The sequence below is a fragment of the Callorhinus ursinus genome, unplaced genomic scaffold (assembly GCF_003265705.2).
Source record: "Callorhinus ursinus isolate GAN/ISIS: 27379988/994484 unplaced genomic scaffold, GSC_fseal_2.0 scaffold15, whole genome shotgun sequence".
In the NCBI taxonomy this organism is placed as follows: Eukaryota; Metazoa; Chordata; class Mammalia; order Carnivora; family Otariidae; genus Callorhinus; species Callorhinus ursinus.
The window spans coordinates 28864169-28888507 of NW_027397077.1; positions in this window are offsets into that span (position 1 = coordinate 28864169).

Genomic DNA, 24339 nt, shown 5'->3' on the forward strand with positions numbered 1-24339 from the left:
CCAATAGTATGTAGAAGGGCGGTAGGGAAATGTATGGCTTGGGAAGGAGGGGATGTGGGTTTATGATATTATGTGCAGTCTTAGTCCCCCTTGAACACTCCCAGAATGCTTCAGCCTCCTAGCTTCACATTTCTTTTTCTGCCTGGAGAACTGTTCTTCTAAATATTGCCATGGCTCACTCCCTTACTCCTTATACATTTCCATGTTTAAATATCACCTTATCAGACTTTACCCTAATGTGTTTTATTCATAGCATGCATCACCTTGCCGTTACAAGGTGTTTATGGCTATATTTCTACAACATACCAGCTGACACTGAATTTTACCTTTGTGATAAATGATGCACTTGCTCTTTATTCCCACTGCTAGATCCTAAGTTCCATGCTGAGCACAGATGGTTTTGTTCCTGGCTTATTTCTCAGCCCAAAGAACAGTCTCTGACACATAGTAGGGCTGCAAATAAAAATGTGTTGACTCAATTTGAAGTGATAGTCACATTTAAGCCATTCTAGCCTTCGACTTCTGACACCAATGTTGGCCAACTACAGCCAATGGGCCACATCCAGTCCAAAGCCTGTTTGTAAATACAAATACAAATTTTTTGGAACACACCCATTTCCCATTTGTTTACATATTGTCTATAGCTGTTTTCATATTGTAATGTCAGAGCTGAGTAGCTACAACAGAGATTGTATGGCTTGTAAAGCCTAAAATATTTCCCATCTAACCCTTATTAAGAAGGTTTGCTGATCTCTGCTAAAGAGCATTAGCAGGGATGAGAGTGGTCAATGGTAGCCATAGCTGTCTTTCCCTAACTGATCAGGAGGATCTGCCAGAAGTAAATGGATGGTGGGAAGGCTCAGACTCAATTCTCAACACCTTCAGCAGGCCTCAAGTGCAAACTTCTTAGTAAATTCTGGATTCATTCCACAAATCTTTCTTGTGTAGCGACAATGTGCCAACCTCTTCCAAGGCTCCATAATACATCACTGAACAAACACAAAAGTCTTTGCCCCTTGAAAATGTACATTCTAGCAGCAGAGAGACATTAACCAATGAAAATATGAAACAAGGATGTAGTACATAAGAATTAAGTGCCATGGATGAAGAAAGGGGAGCCGGAGAAGGGGTGCTAAGAATGCACGGGGGAAAAAGGGATATGGGATTTTACAGAATATGTAGGACACGCTGAGAAGATATTTTAACCAACACTTGAAAAGGGTAATTACCCAGCTATGGGAATCACTTGGGAAGAATCTTGAAGTCAAACAGAACAGCTAGTGCAAAAAGCCCGGGGCAAAAGTGAAGCTGCTGGTTTTGAGGAATAGCTGGGAATCCCCTGAGAATGAAGAAAAGGAAAGGAATAGATTGGGCGTCCACCGTGAGAACATTCCGTTTTAATGAAAAACTCTAATTGGGAGGGAAATACAATTTAACAGACTGTGGACAAACTCCCTGAGGGCATTTAATTTTGTCAAAAAGATATTGTAGAATAATTGTTACATTAGTATATTTTATTGGCTCAAGTTGATTAGCTGTCCCCAAATTTCCAAATGCTAGACTTCACCCCATTTCTTTGGAGTGTCTAAGCTGAAGTAACCTTTGACCTTTTGAATTCCTATGGCCCTGATCCCTGAATTCCTTCAGAAGAGTTCCTGCCCCGAGAAGGAAACATCCATCCTGAGGAGTAGAAAGGTCTCTGCAACCAGATTGCTAGACCCTGACTCCTCTGAGCTCCAAGTCACAGAACCTTTCCCCTTGAGCCTCCATTTTCCCATCAGTGAAATGGACAGAAAAACTGCCTATCTCACCGGGTGAACACTAAAGGACGTAATGTGAGTTAGCACTCAGTCCCACACTGTAAGCATTTATATACATGTTAACAGTTATAATGACATACCCTACCTGTTCCCCGCTCTCACCTCTCGAGTGCTGAAGAGAATTCCCTCTATTCTGAGGCAGCTTGTGGCTTCCTTGGGCAGGTCTGCCTGTTAAGATATTGAGCCCAAATCCACCCACCTGCAATTTGCAGTACTAGCCCTGGTTCTATCCCTTAAGGTCAAATAGATCCCATCAATCTACCACCTGAAAGCCCTTCAGTGATTAAAGGTAATCACTACATCCCTCTCAAGTGTGTCTGTTTCTTCAGCCAAGCCTCATTTCACTGTTTCCCTTTCCCCTCATCCCACTAGCTGCACATTTGACCTTGCTCCATTTGCCTTAAATCTATCTTAAATTACATTTACACTTCTTCCCAACCACTCTCTCCTTGCCCACCTTTCGATTTAATTAATTCCATTGTTACTGTGGCATGTCCACGTTTGTAACACATGCCTTCTCTCCTCTAACCCTCTGCTACAGCTGGTTAGATTCCCTTCCTTTTTTTTTTTTTTTTTTACCATAAACACCTGAGTTCTGGTTTGACCAGCATGAAGGGTGAGGGTGGGAATCCAGCTTCCTCTGCTCTGCTCTTGAAACATATGAATAGCCCAATTTTTGTTGTCCTCCTAACTCATCTTGAACTGAAAGTCAACCAACACATTTCCCACAACTCACTTCACACATAATGTTTCTAGGCCTCACAGGCCCGATTTTGCATTTGTATAGCAAGCTGGTCTTTTGATCCCAAAACATGACCTTTTTATCATTTTCCCTGCTAAAACTAACTCCATTAGCTTTCCTTTATCCTTCCTCAACTTATCATATCTTGGTACCCTTGCTACCTGTGAACATTTCAATGGCATGGTTTCCAAATCCTCATTCAAGTGATAGATTAAAATATTGAGCATCTCAGGACTAAAGACAAAGGCTTGTGATGTACCCCTACCTAGCTCCCAAAGTTTAATAAGATTCCATATGGTAAGATAATTCTGCCGATTGTAACTCACACAGATGTCATAACATGTTTGCCCTCTGACCATGAGCATATGATGAGGAACTTTTCAAATTCCTTACTCTGGAGACACAACATCTATAGCATTTTATGTTTATTAACCAGGTATGAACCTGATATAAATGAAAAATGGGCCTGTTGTTTACACAGCACTCTTAAAAAAAAAACAGATGATATCTGTCTTTTGCTTAAACGCGTTCAGTGCATTCTCTGGCAGAGACGGTAACAACTACCAAATATCTTGCCATTAGGCAGGGCTTGGAAACTCTGGCAAGGAGATTTGAAAGTAAGTGACACATGTCACTCTCTGAGTGAATAGTGACAATTCCAGATACAATTCCACAATTTCTTTTTTCCCCCTGCTTCAGTGATTGCTAGGGACGATGGTGTTCCAGCTGGTGTAGCTACTGGATGGCAGAGTCTCTGTTGCCTGGGTCCCAAATAACTAGGTAGAGCAGAGCCTCCTGCTTATACACATGGATCTTGCGCAGAGTGTGGGTGAGAAATCAAATATGTTCTTAGATTAAATCACAAAAATTTGGGGAGTAGTTTGTTATTCAGCATAACCTAGTCTATTCTGACTCATTCCTTTCTCCTGCTCTGAGAGTAAGTCTCAGACTCCCACAATGTGTTAATAGGACCTGTGTGTTTTGACATCTATTTCTCCAGCCATCTGTGTCACTTTCACATCACCTCTCTAGTCACACTGACGTGGGCACTGGTCCTGGAGTGTGCCATACTCTTTCTAGACTTGAGGCCTTCATGTATGTTGGGCCCTGAGGATCCACGTTTTCTCCACCTCAAATGTTCTTCTTCCCTCTCTGGACTTCTTTTGACCACCTCCCTTCAGACCCTAACTGAGGTATCACTTCCTCACGGAACATTTCTTGACTTTCACAAATGATATTAGAACCCCCATTAAATGCTTCCCTAGCATCTTATCTCTCTTTCAAAGCACTTTGCAGTCTTGCAGTTATTAAATGTGAACTTTTTTTTTAAGATTTATTTATCTAGGGGCGCCTGGGTGCTTCAGTCATTAAGCGTCTGCCTTTGACTCAGGTCATGATCCCAGCATCCTGCGATCGAGCCCCATGTTGGGCTCCCTGCTCAGTGGGGAGCCTGCTTCTCCCTCTCCAGCTCCCCCCTGCTTGTGTTCCCATTCTTGCTGTCTCTGTCAAATAAATAAATAAAATCTTTAAAAAAATTTATCTATTTTAGAGAAAGAGCGAGCACATGAGCGAGAGGGGCAGAGGGAGAGGAAGAGAGAATCTCAGGCAGACTCTGTGCTGAACATGGAGTCCACTCAATCTCACCATCCTGAGGTCACGACCTGAGCTGAAATCAAGTCGGACACTTAACTGATTGCGCCACCCAGACGCCCCAAAGGTGCAATATTTTAATTTAATATCCATTTTTTTGCTAAAATATAAGCTCCTTGAATTAAGGGCTTTATTTAATTCACCACTGTACCCTCAGCACCTCCTATAGTAATGGCACAAAGCCCTCCCATTTTTGACAACTACTAGATATTCCCAACAAGTTGAAAAAAAAGACAAACCCAAAAGATTACTCTTGTTCTTAAATTCCTCCAGCTTAGTTATCTGATGTCTTTTGATCTCAGAAAGCCAAGCCACTTTAATATTATGCTTGAAATAGAATTAACATCTTTAAATTTATTTATCGGGTCTCCACATGATGTGTCAAAGAGAGTTAGGAAATGGGTGAAAAGAGCAAAAATGAAGAAACCTAGTACTCAGCTGCACAACACAGTCAGGAGAAAAGTGAAAATTTAAATAACAGGTGAGCTATGGAGTTCTGTGGTCACTGGATGTGTGGCTCTGTCCGAGCCCGGGTACCGACAAGAGGGGTTGACGTTCAAAGCCACTTGTGGGTACCAAGGGCAATTATTGCCTTTCCTGTGGCTGGGCACAAAGCTCCTATCACAGATTTGCCTTTTATCCATAGCCATGAGTGGACCACTTTCAGTTCCAGTATATCACCTATGGAACCAGGAACTGCTCCACCAGAGCCTAGCCTGGTGATCAGGGCGTAAGGGCTTGTAACAAACCGTGGCTACATTATTGATTCTGTTCTGTATAGTCAATAAAACCAGTTTTTTGAATCATTTGGTGCAGCTATTACCCTGATTTGAAATCTCTCACTCAAATCTAACTTCAGTATCTCCAGGACAGGAAAGTTTCAAGGCTGAAAGTGGCCTTTGTGTATGAGGTTAAACTCAGCCAGGGTCTGAACACCCATGTCTGCCTCTGTCAGCAGTGGGGATCACATTTGCTTGTGGTTCCTGTGCCACACACTGGGAAGCACATGACATTAGATGTAATGCAGTTTTACATATGTTTCCAGCATCTGGGGACCACTATATATATAACGTAACTATGATATATATTTTTAAATTATCTTTTATTTTTAATTTTTAAGTATACATTAATTTTAAAGATTTTATATATACATATATCTTAACATACTTCCAAGCATTTTTAAGAACTGGGGAAAATTCTAAGCACTAATACATCTAAAATGACAAAAGAAACCTGATTTGTTATCTATATTATACTATAACCAAAATGTTCCATAACAAAATCTATTCGTTGATGCTCTTGTCTCTCAACCTAACCTGTTGAGGATACTCTAGTCAAAACCAAGACTTGGAGATAGAGGCCAACAGCTGAAGACTCATAGGTAGGATGAAATGGAAAGCCAAACCTAGGGAGCAGGTGTGCCCATCTTTTCTCCAAACATGGTCCCTTCATCTAATTTAACTGGGAACAAGGGCTTCTATTGTTGCACATTTCACTTATTTATTGCTCAGCATTTATCAAGTGGCTACTACATGTTAACATTTTTGGTGCAAAAGAAATTATGGTAGGTAAAATTCTAAGAATCACCCACAGTGACCCTCATCGCTGTGTAATTCCCATCCTGTGACCACTGCATGGGGTCAACCTGAAAATATGATGAAGTAACACTCCAGGAACCAGATTCTGCCCTAAACCGAATGAGCTTTGAAGAAGATTCTTCCAAGGGCTTCCAGATAAAAGCACAAACTAGCCAACACCTTGATTTTGATCTTATGAGACCCTAAGTAGAGATCCCAGTCTGGTTCACCTGGACTTCTGACCTAAAGAACTGTGAGATTATAGGGTACCTGGGTGGCTTAGTTGGTTAAGCATCTGCCTTAGGCTCAGGTCATGATCCTGGGGTCCTGGGATCAAGTCCCATGTCAGGCTCCCTGCTCAGCTGGGAGTCTGCTGCTCCCTCTTCCTGTGCTTCTCCCCTTTGCCCCTCCCCTCTGCCCTCCCCTCCTCTCTCAAGTAAATAAATAAAATCTTTAAAAAAAACAGATTATAAATGGGAGTTATTTTAAGCTGCTAAATTGTGGTCATTTGTTATGCAGTGATAGCAAACTGAGACAGAATTAAATTAAAACTAGAAACTTGATCCAGATTTCAGAAGCTTACTCTCCAATTGGGAAAAGAGGGTTTTTGCATTCCCTACATGTTGACTCTCCTCCCCACCAAAAACATGCACAGTGCATTTTTATTTTTTGAAGTATCAAGTCAGTGTCATCATTGTATCCACTCTGCTATGGTTTAACAAGTTCCTACGATGTACCCTACACTCTGCTGGGCCCTGAGGTCCACAAACAGACTCAGTGTCTGTCCTCAGGAGGGCTGTAGACTGAGGACACGAAGACAACCACAAAACGGGTACATTGCCCGGTGCTGTGAGAAACCACAGGACCACTGGAATATGGGTGACTGGCTTTTACCTGGCATGGGCAAGAAAAGCTTCTTGAAGGGGGTGACAACAAAAAATTAATCTGGAATTTCAAAAGGCATATTAGGTCAACATGTCCTACAATATTTTCAGACAATTTCACCCAGTGATTGCACTTTAAATTTTGTATCGTTCAGTGGACATAGTGATGCATTTAACCGCCTTCTTAGAAATTGTAAGGCCAATTATGCAAAAAAAGTCCATATACTCTTTCCATTAGGTGGTAACCATCATTGCCCCTGGAGTCATTTTACCCGATTCCTTAGAAAGCAAAATGTCAGCAGTTGAGGAACCTGGCAAGTACTTGTTGCTGATGAAAGTTAAAATGCATTTTCCTCCTTTCCTCTTAAATACATTTGGAGTGGATTTGAAAAAAAAAAGAGGCTTTTAAAAAGAGAGGAAGTGATTACATTTCCAAGTGTAAATTTGTAGTAAGGTGATAAGGATCACAGAGAAACACAGCATCATGATCTTTTACAATAATTTTTAAGGGGGTTCAGGAGGAACAGCGGAGTTTCTCTGTATGTATAAATAGAGGTACAACTCAAATTCTCATTTGAAACCTTTGATCTTTAGAAGAAAGTGATACAATTATATTTGCTCTCTCATTTTCTCTATTTTAAATTCAATTCCATATTTCTCTTTCCTGTGAATTGCAAATTGCCCTTCAATTTTATGAGACTTTTAGAATTGTAGCACAAGATCAAGAACAGGAAAAGGAATTATCATACAGAGATTACTTATGTGCAAAATATACGTATACACAGAGGCACATACATGCCTCCTCATTTGTGGTGATTGATTTATGTCAGTGTTAATTTAGAAATGAACAAACTGTAATCTGGAATTTTGACAGATGATGTTTTTCCAAGTTTCTTATGTTTTAGATCCAAAAATAATGACTATTGATCTTTGGTCTACATCATAGAAAGAAATGTGCTTTATCCATTTGTTCATGATTAACAGTTCTCACATAATAATAGCCAGTATAATTCAATGTGTAAATTGACATTAAAAGGGCAGGAACAAAAGGCCATAAAATATAATTCCAATAGAAATGACTGAAAGCTCATCTGCTGAATGAGAGGCAATGAGAAAGAAGAGAGAAGGGAAGTGTCTGTCACATGTAAGGCTTTATGATAAATGCCAACAAAGAAAGCTTTATTGAAGACCTGGGAGAGCTTTAGTAGCTAAAAAAGAAAGGATGAATTCAGAGGGTCATGCCACTTGTATGCTACTCAGCTACTCTTTACAAACCAATTCAGCTAGTTGGGGACTACAGACAGAGCAGGCAAATGACTCAACACACACACACACACACACACACACACACACACACACACACACAAATTAGCCCCATCTGCATCTCTCTTTGAAATTCTCACCATTATTCTCACCATTTCTCTTCCAGTAGTTATTTTAATGCCATTTACTTTTAAACCTGGGTAAAGATTAAGGTATCAAGTTTCTTGAGGAACATACAATTTAAGTAGGGAATGCATTATCAAAGGTGAGTTCATTTAATTTGCTTTAGCGCTTTGAGGCATCTAGCGGACAACACAGCGCCAAGGAAATGAGACATGAAATAGGTTAGTTTTGTTGGGAGCCCAAGAGCAGAATGGGTTAGACCAGCCACGTGACACCTTGCAGTGGGGGCCCCGGTGCATAGCCATTCCGAGCCCCGAGGTGCTGACAGCCAGAGAGGGGGTCAGGGATGGGGAACGGAAGCAGTAGCAACAACACTCTTTGCCAGGCATTCTTCTCAATACTTTAGGTGTATCAGCTTGTTTAATTCCCCAAACAAACTTATGCAGTATGAACACTTAACCCCATTTTACCTATGAATATGCCCCATATCTCCTCCAAGAAGTGGTGCTCCTGGTGCCAAGGATGCCTCTGGTGCCACTGGAATTGACCTCAAGAGTCTGGCTCATGCTCTTGTTCACTGCCTCTCTGGCGGCAGGTGGTGTAGGCAGTGGCTGGGGACACCTAGACACTCCTGGGTTCAAATCTCAGAGTTGTTACTAATTAACTATATGGCTTTTGTCACTTTTTGACCTATTTCAACTTCAATTTTCTTATCAGTAAATTAGGAATAACAACAGTATCTACACCTCATGGCGTAGTCACGAAATTTAAATGAGAGGTGCTGTCTGGCACAGGCACCCTACTACATAGGACATGCACAATAAATCCCTAATAACATTGACAGTACCAAAAGCAAAGAGGTTCTATATCAGTGATGCTTTGGTCAGAAAAGCACAACTTCTGGGGATACTATACGATAAGGGATTTATTACAGCATTAGCCCTTGCACGCTCAGGAGCTGGTGGGGAAATCTATATAGGCTGTGGTCTCTGTGTCAGGTGTGGAGCCCAGCATCACTGGAGGTGATGAGACTGGCAGTCAGGAAGGAGAATGGGACACGGATGAGAGAAAGGATGACAAGGAACCCATGTGGGAAAGTAGAATCCATGTTTATCTCAATGCTTTCTGCCTTGGTAGGGCAGGTGATCTGCAAAGGGAGCTGGCTCCTCTCCACAACTGGCCCAGGGCTCAGGGAAGCTGTGGTTCCAGTGCAGGCCCAGGCCATCGATGTGCACAAGTAACAAAGTGTGCAAGCCCCACAGCATTTGGTACCCTACCCTAATCTTCACAGTACAAAGATATGTCCGCTGCATCACATTTGCCTTCCAAATATTGTGGAAAATTTCTCTTGTGGCTAATGCTGAGGTTCACAACATGGGGAAGGGAATTCTGAGAAAAGGAATTCCGGTTTAGCCAAATGGACACAATACAAAGCCGGTGCACCAGGGTCGTACACCTTATTTTCTCAATATTGGCTAGTTCCTTGTATCTTAAAATAATGATGCTAACTCTAAAATGACAATCCGACTCTCACTTGGACCCATGCTCTTCTTGAGTCGAAGAGCATGCTTCTTACCAGCTTTGGTGTGGGAACTGCCACCACTTTGCCTGTGTTGTGTTCTGCAGTGCTGGGCATTTATGCTTCTAACACACCAGGTCTACTGATCCACCCTCTGGATTCCTATTACAGGATGATCACATTCAAACTCCCTACACTGTCCACCCCATCTAGTCCTAGCTTGTTCATGCAGATATATATTTCACTAACTTCGTGCCTCCACATCATTCTGCTCTACTTTTAACGTAGCTCCTCCAGATCATATTCTAGTTGCCAGTAGGTATGTCACCCACTAGACAATAAGCTAACTTGTGGGTAGGGACTGGTCCAGTAAAAGGTTGAATGTATGAGTAAATAAAGAACAAAGATTTCATATATTTCTTTTTCATTCACATTCATATATTCATACAGCTGTTTTATAAATTTATATTGATAGGTCTCTATGGGCCAAGTACTCTATCTCCCATACATAAAAAGAACAAAACAGCCATGATCCCAATTCTTGTGGAGCTCACATTCTAGTCAGGGGTCAGATATTAAATAAAAGGACATGTGAATCAATGCACAATCGGCCTTTATGATTAAGGCTGGGAATAAAAGTAAGATAATTGCTATTCTTATTAAATAAATTTATTTTCAAGATGACTGATTGGGTCACAAAACTTAATTTGTGTACATAAGAAACATGAATTAGCCCAATGGAGAATAGACAAATAAATGTGGCCTTGTCAGCACAATGTTCAAAATAACTGAAGAAGCCAATTCAGTTCATCATTTATCAGTTGCACAGCATCCTGCCAGGCACTGAGTGAGTGCTCCCCCCACCACCACCACCACCCCCCAGTTGCCAATAAGCTTTGAGAAAATACAAGCATAGGCTCTCTTGCTGTGTAGTCTGCTGGAGTATGTCGTCGCCCTTAGAGAGTGTTAATCTTTGGAGAGAAAATCAACTACCGCAGATCAGGACCAAGTTGTAAGATTTTAGGAGAGTTCTTATCAGACTAAAGACTCTCAGTAAGTACATAAGATATCAACCTCTTTAGACAACAATTTGATAAAACAATGGTTGAGTTTAGGGCATTGAATTTTAATAATGAGATGTTAATCATTTATTTTGTATCTAGCACATAAAATTCCCAGATGCCAACTCCAGGGCCAAAAATGGACATGTGGAGAACAGCAGGTATGAAATGATAAATCTCGTGATTTATAGGCCTTGCTTGCTGAAAGTCTCTGGTGATTCATTTCCTCACTGTGGAGCAATTTCTCCAACAAAATATGTCTTTCCCATCCCTTAATCCAAGCGACTCATTTACTATTCACTTTGTCTTTCAGTATGGTCTTTGTCAAAGCTTCCCTCTTAAGAATTTCCTCCTTATAAACACTGTGTCTTTGATCACCACCAAAACATGTGAAAGATTATGAGCGGTAAGAACAAAGAAGAGCTTTTTAAGATTTTCCCAACCATCTGATCTCTTTGTTGATTACACCTGTTTGGGAACTTTTTCATGTCATATACTTATTCCAGCCTGTCATAGGTTAGATGAGACATTAAAAATGCATATGAACATTCTCCAAACAGAAGTTTTTATACATTATGCCATGTTTAGTAACATAAATTGATTTCAATTAATTTAATGGCAAATACAGTTGGAATTCAATGGAGTCCATGTTTATTCAGCTATTAATTCATTCTTTCATCCATATGTTTATTCCATAAAGATACATTCAGTACATTTTAGGTACCAGATATTATCCATCTAGTGGTGAGAGAGATAGGCATGGCTCCTGCTATAAGAGGAATAAGGTTATGAAGAAATTGACACAATTTAATATACTATGTGGTTCTGTATAAGTGTGTGTGTGTGTGTGTGCTTGCATGCCCGCGTGCGTGCCCACGTGCATGTATGCATACATGCAGATATGTGATGGAGACACAATAACAGGACTATAAATGTCTAATGTCATGCCTCTGAGAGTGTGACATTAGAACTCTAATTTAAGTGATAAGAAGAAGCCAGCCATGCAAAAATCCAAGGAAAAATTACTCTAGGTTAGAGGAGGAACAAGTACAAAGGTCTTGGGCAAGAGTGAGTTTGGCATGTATGAAGACCCAAAAGAAATCGAAAGTGGGTAAAGTAGAGAAAAAGTTGCAGAGTTTGGTACAAGATGAAGGTGGAAATGTGGGCAGGAGTGAGGGGGTTTATTTCTATCAGGAGTTCTTCATTTCAGATACTATAGGTCTCAGGATTCTGAAGATACACAAAGCCCTTAATATTTGCAGTAAAATTTTCTTCATGTATGCATCATTGCATTTTCAAAGTAGTCTGAGACCCAAGGAAGCCTAGGAATTAAGACCCAGTCTATGGAGTATTGATCAAGTCTAAATCTTGGTCTAATGTGGTTAAGGTCTCATGATACCTTATATCACTGAGTTTAAAACCTTGGTAGTTACACATTCTCATCCTAAATGGTTCATGCAGCTGCTATTTGAGGTTTTGTTCTTTTCAGGTAAGAAAATGGAAGTGTTTCATTAAATCATGTCAAGGTTCAGAGTTAAACTTTTTTGAGAAGGATAAACTGGATTAGGAATTGTTTTATTCTTCTTGAACTCTACTTTAAGTGAACATTGCCTGGAATGGATATGATAGGTAATTTTTAGCCCTTGATAATAACTAAAAAAATGTAAACCCTTTCCATCATCATTTTTCACCTGTATTTGATAACTATTGTGTGAGAACAATGGAAGCAGATATATGATACTATATTCAATATCCCAAAGAGATGATGAATGATAACACTTACAGTTTAAAAGAAAAATGGCCCAATTTCAAGTGTCCTTTCTGGAAGTTCTATGACTGTTTTGGGAAAACTTGCTAAAAATACTAAGGCAGTAGAGACAAGAATGGAAAGAGTGAAATATAGTCTCCATCCTTTTTTTATGTTCTTAAGGATACTGTTTAACATACATCATTTTGACAAAGCTGACTTATTTATTAAATAAAACTTATGATCATTAAATAGCTCTCCAGATGCTGTGTCCATGAACAGTGAATTCTGAGAAAGTTCATTACATGAATCAAAACATTGAAAAATATCACTTTAAATGTGATAAATGTCTTTGTCTGCTTTGCCTTGTAACTTCGACTGAAATGACCTGACACGTGAATAAATATTTATATCAGCTTTCATGCTAAAAAAGAAAAGCCTGCTTGAAAATGTTGTGTTGCAATTACTCATGGGTATTTGCCTGATGATTATTTGTCTCTAGTAGAGAGCATATTCTAAAATAAACAGAATCTGGCATAGAACCATCATAGAATATATTTATACATTAGCCAATTCACAACCAATTGAAAAGGACAAGCTCAGACAAGCCTCTATTTGTCTGCATAGCTCTGAATAGTTGGTTTGATATTCCCATTACAGTGACTAGTTTTAATTTTGCAAAGTAGCAATTATTTTGGTTGCAAAGAGACAGTGAAAGGTATCTTTCTCTTTGGTGGATGTTGGAGAGTTATCTTAAATATCTTCCCTAGTTTGTAATGAAGAGGAGTAGAATGTCACCCCAAAATATGCCTCTTTGGCATAAAGATTATTCTAGACTGATTATTTTTAAGAAACTAAAGATTCAGAAACAGCTTTTTACCTCCCTCTCAATTACCTAAATTTGCAATGGAAAGGGGGTCTACACCAAGAGAGCTTTTACAAGAAATACCTTTTAAGGAACCGTATCTGCATAACAGAGCAACCTGTGATTTCCAGTCATCTCCTCTCACCTTCCTATGAATGGCCTTTCTTCCCTTTATACCCTCAGACTCTTAACCCTTTCCTTAGCTCAAGATGTTATATAAGCCTCAACTACCCGGCTCCCCTTTGGGTCTTATATTTGTATGGGGCTCCCATATGTACAAAATTTGTTTTTTCTCCTGTTAACCTGTCTTTTTATTTCTTCATTTAATTGAGAGAGAGCATGAGCACAAGTCAGGGGAGGGGCAGAGGCAGAGGGAGAAGCAGGCTCCCCGCTGAGCAGAGAGCCTGATGTGGGGTTAGATCCCAGGACCCTGAGATCATGACCTGAACTGAAGGCAGACACTTAACTGACTGAGCCACTCAGACACCACTTCTGTTAATCTGTCTTATGTCAGTTTAAATATTAGACCAGCCAAAGAACCTAGAAGAAAGAAAGGAAAAATTATCCCCACTTCAGTACAATCAGAAACAAGTTTGCAGTACTTAGGGAGATGGGGGAGGGCTACCTAGAAAGAAGAAAAAAGATGGTAAAATGGTAGTGGTAAGTGGGAACATATCACAAAAGACCCTAAATTTCAGAGGATGGTGGTATAGCTTTCCCTGTGGGCAATGAAGAGTCACAGGAATTTTTATCTGGAGAGGTAACTTAGTGAACTTGCCTTTCCAGAATGATTTATCTGATCAGAATCTGCAAAATAGGCTTATAAAAGGAAGTGCTTTTCCTTTGGCAGTATAAATAAGACCACCAGAAATTACTCCCAGCAAGAGATGGAGTCTCTTTCCTCTCCACTTGAGTCTGGGTTGGCTGTGTGACTTCCCTTGACCAACAGGATGGTACAGAAATGTTGCCACAGGGCAGGCCCGGACGCTTCCTCTATGCTCTCTTATAGCCCAGCTGCCATCCTGCAAGGAAGTAAATGCTATCCTCCAGCACACAAAGAGGCTCTGGAGAAAGAGGTGCTAGTGGAGAGACAGTCTGAGGAGTAGATTAAAGCATGGAGAAGAACTGACATGACCCAGGCAGCAAGCCCAAGATATGTGAGGGAAGCTTTCTTGGGCTCCCACTCCAGCCCACTGGCCAGCTGAATACAGCCACACAAGAAATCTAGAAGACCAGCAGATTTATCACTCTGTCTACCAACAGAATCTTAACAAATGGCAAATCATTGCTGTTTCAGGACACTAAGTTTAGATGGGGTTTAACGCAATAGAAAACCAAAATGACATCTCACGAAATGTCTTCTCACAATCAAACTCAGGAAAGATTCATTGAGTCAGAGGCATGGAAGCCAGTTGGAATGATATTTCAGAAAGGTTAGCCTGGGGTCATGAGAACATGGCCTGGGTGAAAAGACTAAGGCTTAATTAATGCTTTCATTCCCTCCTCCGATCAGGAAGGGGCAGGCAGTAAAACAGATTAAAATGTTGAGTTTAGAAGTCACACAAAACTGGGCTCCTCCCCTGGTTCCAGCACTTAAATATTCCTTTCTCTAAAAACACAGAGCTAATAATCGCCCCCACTGAATGAAGTCATTATGAAAATCAACTGGGGGAGGATGTCAAATTACTCAACACAGATTTGCATATACTAAGTTCATGATGAGGAGCCAATGTAGCGTTTGGAAATGGGACCAGACTTTCCTTTATTTCCAGTATTTGCCCTTTACCTTCCTGAATTTTGTCTTCAGTACCTCCAGGAGGGATGTCAAAGAATAAATACTTAGAGAATAGAAAACAACAATTCTTGATTGTTGAGTATCAAAAGCTTAGAGAATTTGTGTTTCAAAAGGCTTTGCCCTGAGGCCACTCTCTGAATGTTGAGAGAAAGTGTCAGTAGCCTTTCCCTTGCTTCCTCCAACCTGGATCCAGATTCCGATGTAAAACTGACGTCCTCTCCCCTCCACAACCCATCACCAGGCAATCCAAATTTCAAAATAGGGATAACTATGGACAAGCCTGGATGAATCTAAGATGACTTAGATTAGAAAACTTGTATCTAAAGTCTTTAGAAAACTGTTTTAATTAGTCATCAAGACAGTGACCAGCTTATAACTGGTCATTATAAGCCAGTTATATGAACTTCTTTGGATCTCACTTTCCTTATAATTTAAACATGGAGCAGGTAATAAAATTCACTGCTCAGTAAATAAATATTCATGAAGTTCCTAGATATACTAGGCCCTTAGCAGAAGTTTTGTGCCAGAATACTCCCCAGTTCCTCTGCAAACTGACTTCACGCTGGCCACTAGTCTGTGAAACATGCCCATATGTTTGGTTCCCAGTTTAGGCTCTAGCTCAGGCCCCACTACAGCTACATGTAACGTACAGTTAGCCTATATTCCCCTTCCCAATGAAGAGCCAGACAAAATCACCTGAAAGTATCCCTTCTTCAAAGGTACTTTTCCTTAGTACTTCTCATGGTATTTTCCTTTAATTTCCACTCAATAAGTGTGTCTTGAATGAATGAATGAACCAATGACTTTCACTCACAAAGTCTCTACACCCCTTCCTTCCTCTCCAACATTTCAGAAAATTTCGTTTTCATGCATTTCTGCCATCATCAAAGATACTAATTCCATTTTAAACCTGGTTGAGGGATGATTCTAAATTAAAAAAAAAAAAAAAAGCTTAGTGGCCAAATGGAACATTTAGATATGCATGAATTCACCAAAACCTTAACAGCTCTAGGAAAATTCTTCTAAGGCAGACCTCAGGGTGACCTCTAGAAAGTTACAACATTAACCCTGATAGCTGCTGGCAGGTTCATGTCAGCATCAGCGTCTGGAGGGATATAGCCCAGGACTTCCTTCTCACTCATCTGAAGTGTTCAGAGAGCTTTCACCTAGCAATTTTACCTGCAGGAGAATTCTGCAGAGAGGCACAACAATGTCCAGAAAATGGAAAATCTCCCAGAGCAATAAATAACCCTTTGGGTGTACAAACCTCTTTCTCATTTTAGGGTCTTGATGGTGGAAGAACTCAGAATCCAGCAGCATCGATGCTAAGTCCTGATTAAGACTCTGGATTTGGGTCATTTTTGTGATTCTCATTGCTTTTCTCCGCCCCCTTCTATCACATACACACCAAACAGGGAATTGGGATATATGCAGAATAGCACTCAAACTGGAAATCTGAGAAAGAAAAAGAGAGAGAGAGAGTCTGAAAATCTCCACCCGCTACCCCCAACCCTAAACACCTTCACAAAATTCAAGGTCCTTTTTGTTTTAATTAACTATTTCTTCTGCTTTAGAATGACCCTCAGGAGGAACTTAAAAACCTCAAACCTCAGAATGTGCAGATTCCCCTCAAGCCCCATTTGGCACTAAACATGATCACACTCTCTAAAATGTTTAGCAGAAATTTTTTAAAGTCAAAGAGTCCCTAAAAAGGGCAGCCGCTACACCTACATATACCATTTTTGTCTCTTTAAAAGCATCAGGAATTGAACCAACTGGCAAAAGAGACTACTAGTACCTTAACTACTCCCCCAGGGACAGGCTGAGGGTCTATGAAAGTTGCATTAACTCCTTCAGATGAGGCTTGGACACTGGCCCTCCTCCTGTGTTAGCTTGATCCGATGTCAGTACTTGTAGGTAGCACTGAGATCTCAAAAGGTCACAAGGATATTAAGATTTCTGTTTGTGTTCATCTCAGTGACATTTGAGATGTAGTCCTTTATTCTAAATTTTTTTGGAATTATTATTTCTAAAATTATTTCTTTACTTTACAAGAAAGTCCCTTTCCTCAAGGAGCTGAAACGAAAGACTTTTCCTTTTGGATTGGAGATCAGTTCCAGATAATGAAGTGAGAATGCAGGAAGAATATTTTGAAGTCATATGAGGTATATAGCTGGGTCCTATCTTACGACACAAGGTCAAGTTGTCACATCAGCAGAGGAAGCCCAGATGGTGTTCAATCAAAACCATTCTTAGAGAATCCTTAGGGAGATGCCACACTAGAGATCTACCTACCGTCTCTCAGCCAGTTCAATTTAGCCCTTGAAGTAATTATATATGTACTTAAGGGTACCCATGACTTGTTTTAATCAAGTACGGTAAGACATGGAGACACAGAAATAACTGCCATGAAGGATGTAATTTACTCACAGTTTCCTAGACACTGTAAGCACAGCAAACCATGCAAGCCCACATGGGGTGGCACCAGGGTCACTCACGAGGTAGAAGAACAAGGGGAAGATGTGGTCAAGAGTCTTTACAATGATTTCTTTAAGAAGGAATGGGTGAGGCAAGGTAAGCAGGCTTAGTTTTGGCTAGTTTGAATAATGTCAATGGGCTCTGAGGCTTAAGGGCTGTCCCTAGTTGTCTATACCTGGTCCTGGGGTGACTAACACAGATGGGCAAAATGGCCCAGAGTGAGAGCCCAATAAAGGAGGTGGTTGGGGATATGGGCTCTGGATCTGTTTATTTTTATATGAAAGATGTGCTCTTTTACTATCTCTAGAAATTAGCTAACCCTCGGGGGTTCTGTGCCTCCAGGGTTGGGGAAGCCCCAGGATGTCAAAGCATCAAAAATGCAAAATAAAAGGACATTATATATACACATACATACACATATGTACTCTTGTGCTGTTTTCATGACCTTCAAACAACTTCCAAATTTTACATTTCGTTTTCATCTAGTACCCTGCTCTAACGCAAGTTGTATTTCGGGATTCTTCAAGGTTCTCTGCCCTTCCTGTTAAAGGGGTGAGCTTTGACCCAAGCTATGGCTAACTTCCTCTGTCAGAAAATTGAACTTTGGGTGGTGTAATTAAAGACAAGAAAACTACTGGAACAGATTCAAGAAAATGGTCCCCCAACACCCCAACACATTAGCTTGCAACGTATTTCCAGGGCTACTTTGGTTTTTGTCCTCTCTGAAATCCAGTTCTTCAGTATTTCCTTAAACTGAGCTTCCCCATATGTTTTCTATGAGTTCATTTTTAATATAAGCTAGTGGGCATGTATTTCTGTTGCTTACAGCCCAAGAAACTGCAATGAAGCAGTCTATCCGTAAATAGAGAAAGTACTGGTGATTTGGACTTTTTAATATTTATCAATTTATACCGATTCAACAAAGTTTTCTTCCAATAACGATTGTGCTTTCTATATCACAAGAAGTGTGAAATAATTATGTAAATACTGGGGTTTCAGTTCTATGTGACAGATATATTTTCTACCGTGTGCTAATAAACTGGCATCCTGTTTTCTACCCCAGTCTTCTGCATTACAAGTTAGCATGATTTCTGACATTTCTCATGATAGGTGGTCACTGACAAGGGCTAGACTCTGAAACCTCAAAATGGAAGGCCAGGGCCAGTCACCTACTTTTAGACACTATCGCTCACTGAAGACCAATGCCAGGTACAAGCTCTTATCATCGTCTACTGATTCTTTGAGGTCTCAATGACACTTCAGGGACTGAGGTGGAAAGGTTAACACAAAATTACTTTCTGGAGCTTGTGGTCATAGCAACGGGAAGGGAGCTGTATCAGTGGCCGCTCTGGCAGCTGCCAGGACAATCTGCTTACTGTCTCTTGACATTAGAGCAGTTTAAGCCTTCTTAACTAGCCCCATCTTGCCTGCCAGCCTATGTGGATTTTTTCTCATTGGTCTGTGACTAGGTGTCTTCACTCTCTATTCACACAGGGCCACATTGTCTGGTCAGACAATGGCTGAATTGGGTCTTGAGGCAGAGGGGTTTTGACAGCTTGAATACATCCAAAAATAATGTCAAAGCAACCAAGGGCATTGAATGATACTTGCAGTTGTGTTGTCCTCTGCTCTTTTATTACTCCTTGAAAAAGGGACTGTCTTCTTACACAAAAGGTCATTCAAGGGGGGGGGATCATGCCTCTTGGAAAAGAAACAGGTGATTGTAAATTCAAGTTTAGTGATGGTCTTCTGCAAAACACAGTATTGTTGAAAAATGAATGCAAATATGTTGGAAATGGATATTGTCAGAAGGCCAATCTGGTTTCAGGAAAGGGGAGAATAATATGGCATATTTTGTCCTTAATCGCTAAGATAGTATATACCATTCCTAAAGAAAATTTGTATCAAAAAACATATCAGACACAGACATGAGAACATGAATCCTGAAACCCCATATTTCAGGAAAGGTACGCAAGGACTTTCAGCCTATGGCAATACACCAGTAGCATTAGTCACGGCTGACTGTGTGGCACTGGCTTTTTGCCTGGAAAACAGACTTTGGGGTATTTTTTACAGCAATCAAGAAGGTTTCATTAAAAGATAATTAGTATCAGACAACACTGGGAAAGCCTTTCATCTGATTCATCAAGCTCATAAACAAGATAGTCCCAGCATGCCACCGTTCCATGAAATGAAAAGACATTTGTTATCCTGAATTACGATCAGTGGCTATTCAACATAAGTCTCCGTGGCCTAAAGAGTCCACAACGCTCGGTTGTTCTTTGCCAAGGTCGATTTGGTTTAACTTTTTGTTCTCTTTCCTTTGTGTTGGAGATGCAAAGATGTCCCCTGGCTAAACATTAGCAGCCAAAACATTTAATCCACTAGTTACTGAGGGCTCAATATATTTCAGAGGTTGCTGAGCACTTTACATGCATCTCTTCATTTACCCTTCCACTGCCACCAATAGCATCCCATTTTACAGGTGAGGAAAATAAGACCCTGCAATCTCCCTGCTGAAAACACCAATAGCCACCCAATATGTTTAAAATAAAAACCTCAACTTCTTACGGTAGCTGGTAAGGTCCTACATGATCTGGCCTCTGCCTACCCTTCTGACATTATCTCCGGATAGGCTCTTGCTCATACACTCTCTTTATTCTATTTCTTGAACTCATGAAGCATATCCCTGCTTCATAGCCCTTTCTCTGGCTGTTTCCTTTGCCTGCAATGCCCTTTGGCCAGCTCTTCATAACTGTCTACTCCTTATTATTCAGGTCTCAGTGCTAATGTCACTTATATGGAGAGTCCTTTCCTGACCACCTTTCTAAATAAATTCTCCCCCTCTATTCCTTTCTTTTATCTTTTCCTCAATAGCATGTATCATCATATGATGTTGATATATATATATATGATGTTGATATAGCTGTTAACTAATTATTTTTATATCATATTGCCCAATTTTAATGTAATTCTCATGTCAGATACCTCAGTGTTGTTCATCATTTCTACTCACTCACTTGGGATATTTACTTTAAGTGCATGATAAATATCTACTGATTAAATGCATGTGTGAATGAATGAGTAAGCTTCGGGGATTATAGGTGATTCACCAAAGGTCATATAACTCTTAAGTGACAGAGGCAAGACTCAAATCCAGGTCATCCTAATTCCAAAACTCAAAGTCTATTTTTTAAACATTTTTTTTAAAGATTTTATTTATTAGGCGCCTGGGTGGCTCAGTCATTAAGCGTCTGCCTTCGGCTCAAGTCATGGTCCTGGGGTCCTGGGATCAAGCTCCACATCGGGCTCCCTGCTCTGCAGGAGGCCTGCTTCTTCTCCCTCTCCCTCTCTCCCTGCTTGTGTTCCCTCTCTCGCTGTGTCTCTCTCTGTCAAATAAATAAATAAAAATTTTAAATAAAAAAAGATTTATTTATTTATTTGAGAGAGAGACAGAGAGCATGAGCAGGGGGAGGGGTAGAGGGAGAAGCAGACTCCCCACTGAACAGGGAGCCCGATGCAGGACTTGATCCCAGGACACTGGGATCATGACCTGAGCCGCTTAACCGACTGAGCCATGCAGGTGCCCCTCAAAACTCAAATTCTTTTTTTTTTATTATGTTATGTTAATCACCATACATTACATCATTAGTTTTTGATGTAGTATTACATGATTCATTGTTTGTGCATAACACCCAGTGCTCCATGTAGTACGTGCCCTCTTTGATACCCATCACCAGGCTAACCCATCCCCCCACCCCCTCCCCTCTAGAACCCTCAGGTTGCTTCTCAGTGTCCATAGTCTCTCATGAAAACTCAAATTCTTAATCACTGTCCTATATTGTTTCTCTGTGGAGCTTTAAACTGATCAACTTGGATTCATCATTTCAATATGTGCCCAGAGAAAGTGGGCTACAAAGAAGCAGGGGATGGAGATCATAACCAAATATGTAAAAAATGTAGGCCTGATATTCAACTGGTACACCATAGCATTACCGTATTGATGTTAAAATATTAAAATGCTTCTATAGTGATTGGCATGGAGCCATTGCTACAAAATCTCCAAGTGACCCTCTTAGTCCCTCCCTTGACACCACCTCAAGATTTGGAAAAACCTCCTGCTGGATCTTTACTTGATCCAGTAACTAAAAGATTTACACCTGGCATGGAAGCAGGCTTCTGGGATCATTCTCATCCATTCTGATTGATCATGCCCACTGATCAACATTTCTGAAAAAACACTGAAGACAGTCATCATAAAAGCCAAGTTCTTAACTTGGTCTACCCTTTGTCAAGATATAAAGCCTAAGCCATATCAGCTCAGCTGTAGGAGAATAAGCAAGAAAGTTTTTTTCCCTTTCATCTCATCAAATGCTTATTATAAATGAATTCATTTTAAATAAATTAAATTACAACTTAAAAAAAAGAAAAGGATAGGCATGAGTGGTGGGTATTGTGAACTCTTAACTGAACTGGCAAACCTGAAGTGTCCTGAATAAGATTTAGGGTCGTATAAGGGACCATAATAATCATTTTCCCTTCAACTTTAGCTTTTACTTCTCTTTTTGTCCCAGGCTTCCCATTTGTATTGAATGCTTAAGAGTGACCTGATGAATAAGCTAGTGTTACAATAATCTGTGGGATACAATAATGGCCAACATTTACTGGATATTCACCATGTTAGGAATTAGGAATGATGCTAAATATATTATGTATACATCACTCATTTATTCAAAATCCAAACTAAGAGCTATAATCCTCATAATACAATTCTATAAGGTACACATCATCCTTCCTTCGTAGACGAGAGAACTGGGTATTGCAGACATTTGTAACTTGTTTTAGGTTATGCAACTTCTACTAAGTGTTGGAGTTCAAATTTGAACCAGGGTCTCACTGATTGCAGTGTAAGATCTCCTAACCACTCTGCAGAAGTCTCTTTTAAAAAAAAGGGCAAGCTTGACTAGTTTTCCAAATTTCTAGTTAACATCTCCACCAAGAGAACGGAAAAAAAGGAGTTTGTCTGGAAGTTCCTGTTAATGTGAAATGATTAACTCTTTTGAATGTAAGCAAAGAACACAGCAATGGTTATCTGTTTTTGCTTTACAACTTTTCCATATGTTTCTGTTCCACTGGCATATGGTAATGTTGAATTTAAGACAGTTCCAACTGAAAAACAATTAAGCCTCAGGATGAAACTAAAGCCTAACACATGCCTGCAAGTCCGTTTCACAAAGATGCTGTTCCTGGCGCATTTGTCAGTCTAACAGATAAAAGGCTGTATTAATTGCTTTTGGGGCTTGGAGATAATCCCTTTGCCTTCTCTAATTTAGGACTACCATAAGACACTTAACACAGTAGTGGCATGGGCAGAAGAAATCCTGCCTGACAAAAACAAACAAACAAACAAAAAAAACCAAAATGAAGTCATAGGAGGAGCTGTGGTGAGGGAAAAAAGCCTGTAAAGTATTATTAACTAATTAGTCAATATTTATAAAGAGCCTTAACAATTAGTCTCACTATATATATTTAAAGGATCATTTTATTGATAGTGGGGCAGTATAGGTTCTCTTTTTGGTCGTGGAGGAGCACTGAACGGAATGCAGATGGGTACTGAATAGCAAAAGCCATTTTACCTGGTTGTCCTTCCAACTTTCTATATTTAAAATACCTAAAATTTTCAAGCTATCAAGGAAAACAAGCAAACTACAGGAGCTCAAAGCTGTTTGGAGACTAATCATCTGGGCTGAGGATAATCCAGGTCCTCAATCATCTTTCATAGATGGAATTGGGTTTTGCACTTTTCACACACATTGGCAATTTACAAGAATGTACGTGGGATAGTGGGAATGAAATAAAACTCCACATATTTTCTTTCAATCCAGTCCTTTTGCCTTTCCACTGGCACATAATTTTTGTTTTTCTTCCATGTACTAGGTTCTTGGCTTGGTATTGTTTTATTTATTTATTTATTTATTTATTTTTTTTTTTAAAGATTTTATTTATTTATTTGAGATAGGAGAGAATGAGAGAGAGAGAGCACGAGAGGGAAGAGGGTCAGAGGGAGAAGCAGACTCCCCGCCGAGCAGGGAGCCCGATGCGGGACTCGATCCCGGGACTCCAGGATCATGACCCGAGCCGAAGGCAGTCGCCCAACCAACTGAGCCACCCAGGCGCCCTGGCTTGGTATTGTTTTAGAAGTCAGCTTGGAAGCCAACATAAATCCGGGTGTTGCCCCAATCATGACCTCACGCGCACACACAATAGGTATAAAGCAAACCACACTGATACGTTGGTAAGTACTGAATGAGACACACTGACACACATAAAAGGTGACTGCAAGAAAAGAAAGGAGATGGCAGTGGCCTGGAGAAGCAGGACACTACTGATTACTGAGCACCTAGTATATTCCAGACCCCATGTCAGGTCTGTGAACTATGTAATGTTATTGCCATAACCATACACGAGAGGCAGTCCCTTAGACTATTTCATATCTGCTCTGAGCCTTTGATTGGTTAACTGGCTTGCTGAAAAGCCCAAGTCTTGTAAGTGACAATGCTAGGTTAAGAACTCAAGTCTTTGACCCTAAGATGCATCTTTCTATTCCATAAGAAGCTACTCAAAAATAGCTCCGTCTCTTTCACGGTTTTGAGAAGACCTCAGGAAGAAGACAAAAATTGTGCAAGTCCTTGAAAGGTGGATTGGACTTATACAGGCAGACAGAGAGTGTGTTTGTTTCAGGATAAATAATTTGTTCAGAGAACAAGAGTATAAGGGGGATGTGGGATAGGCTGAAAAGGTAGACAGGAGTCAGA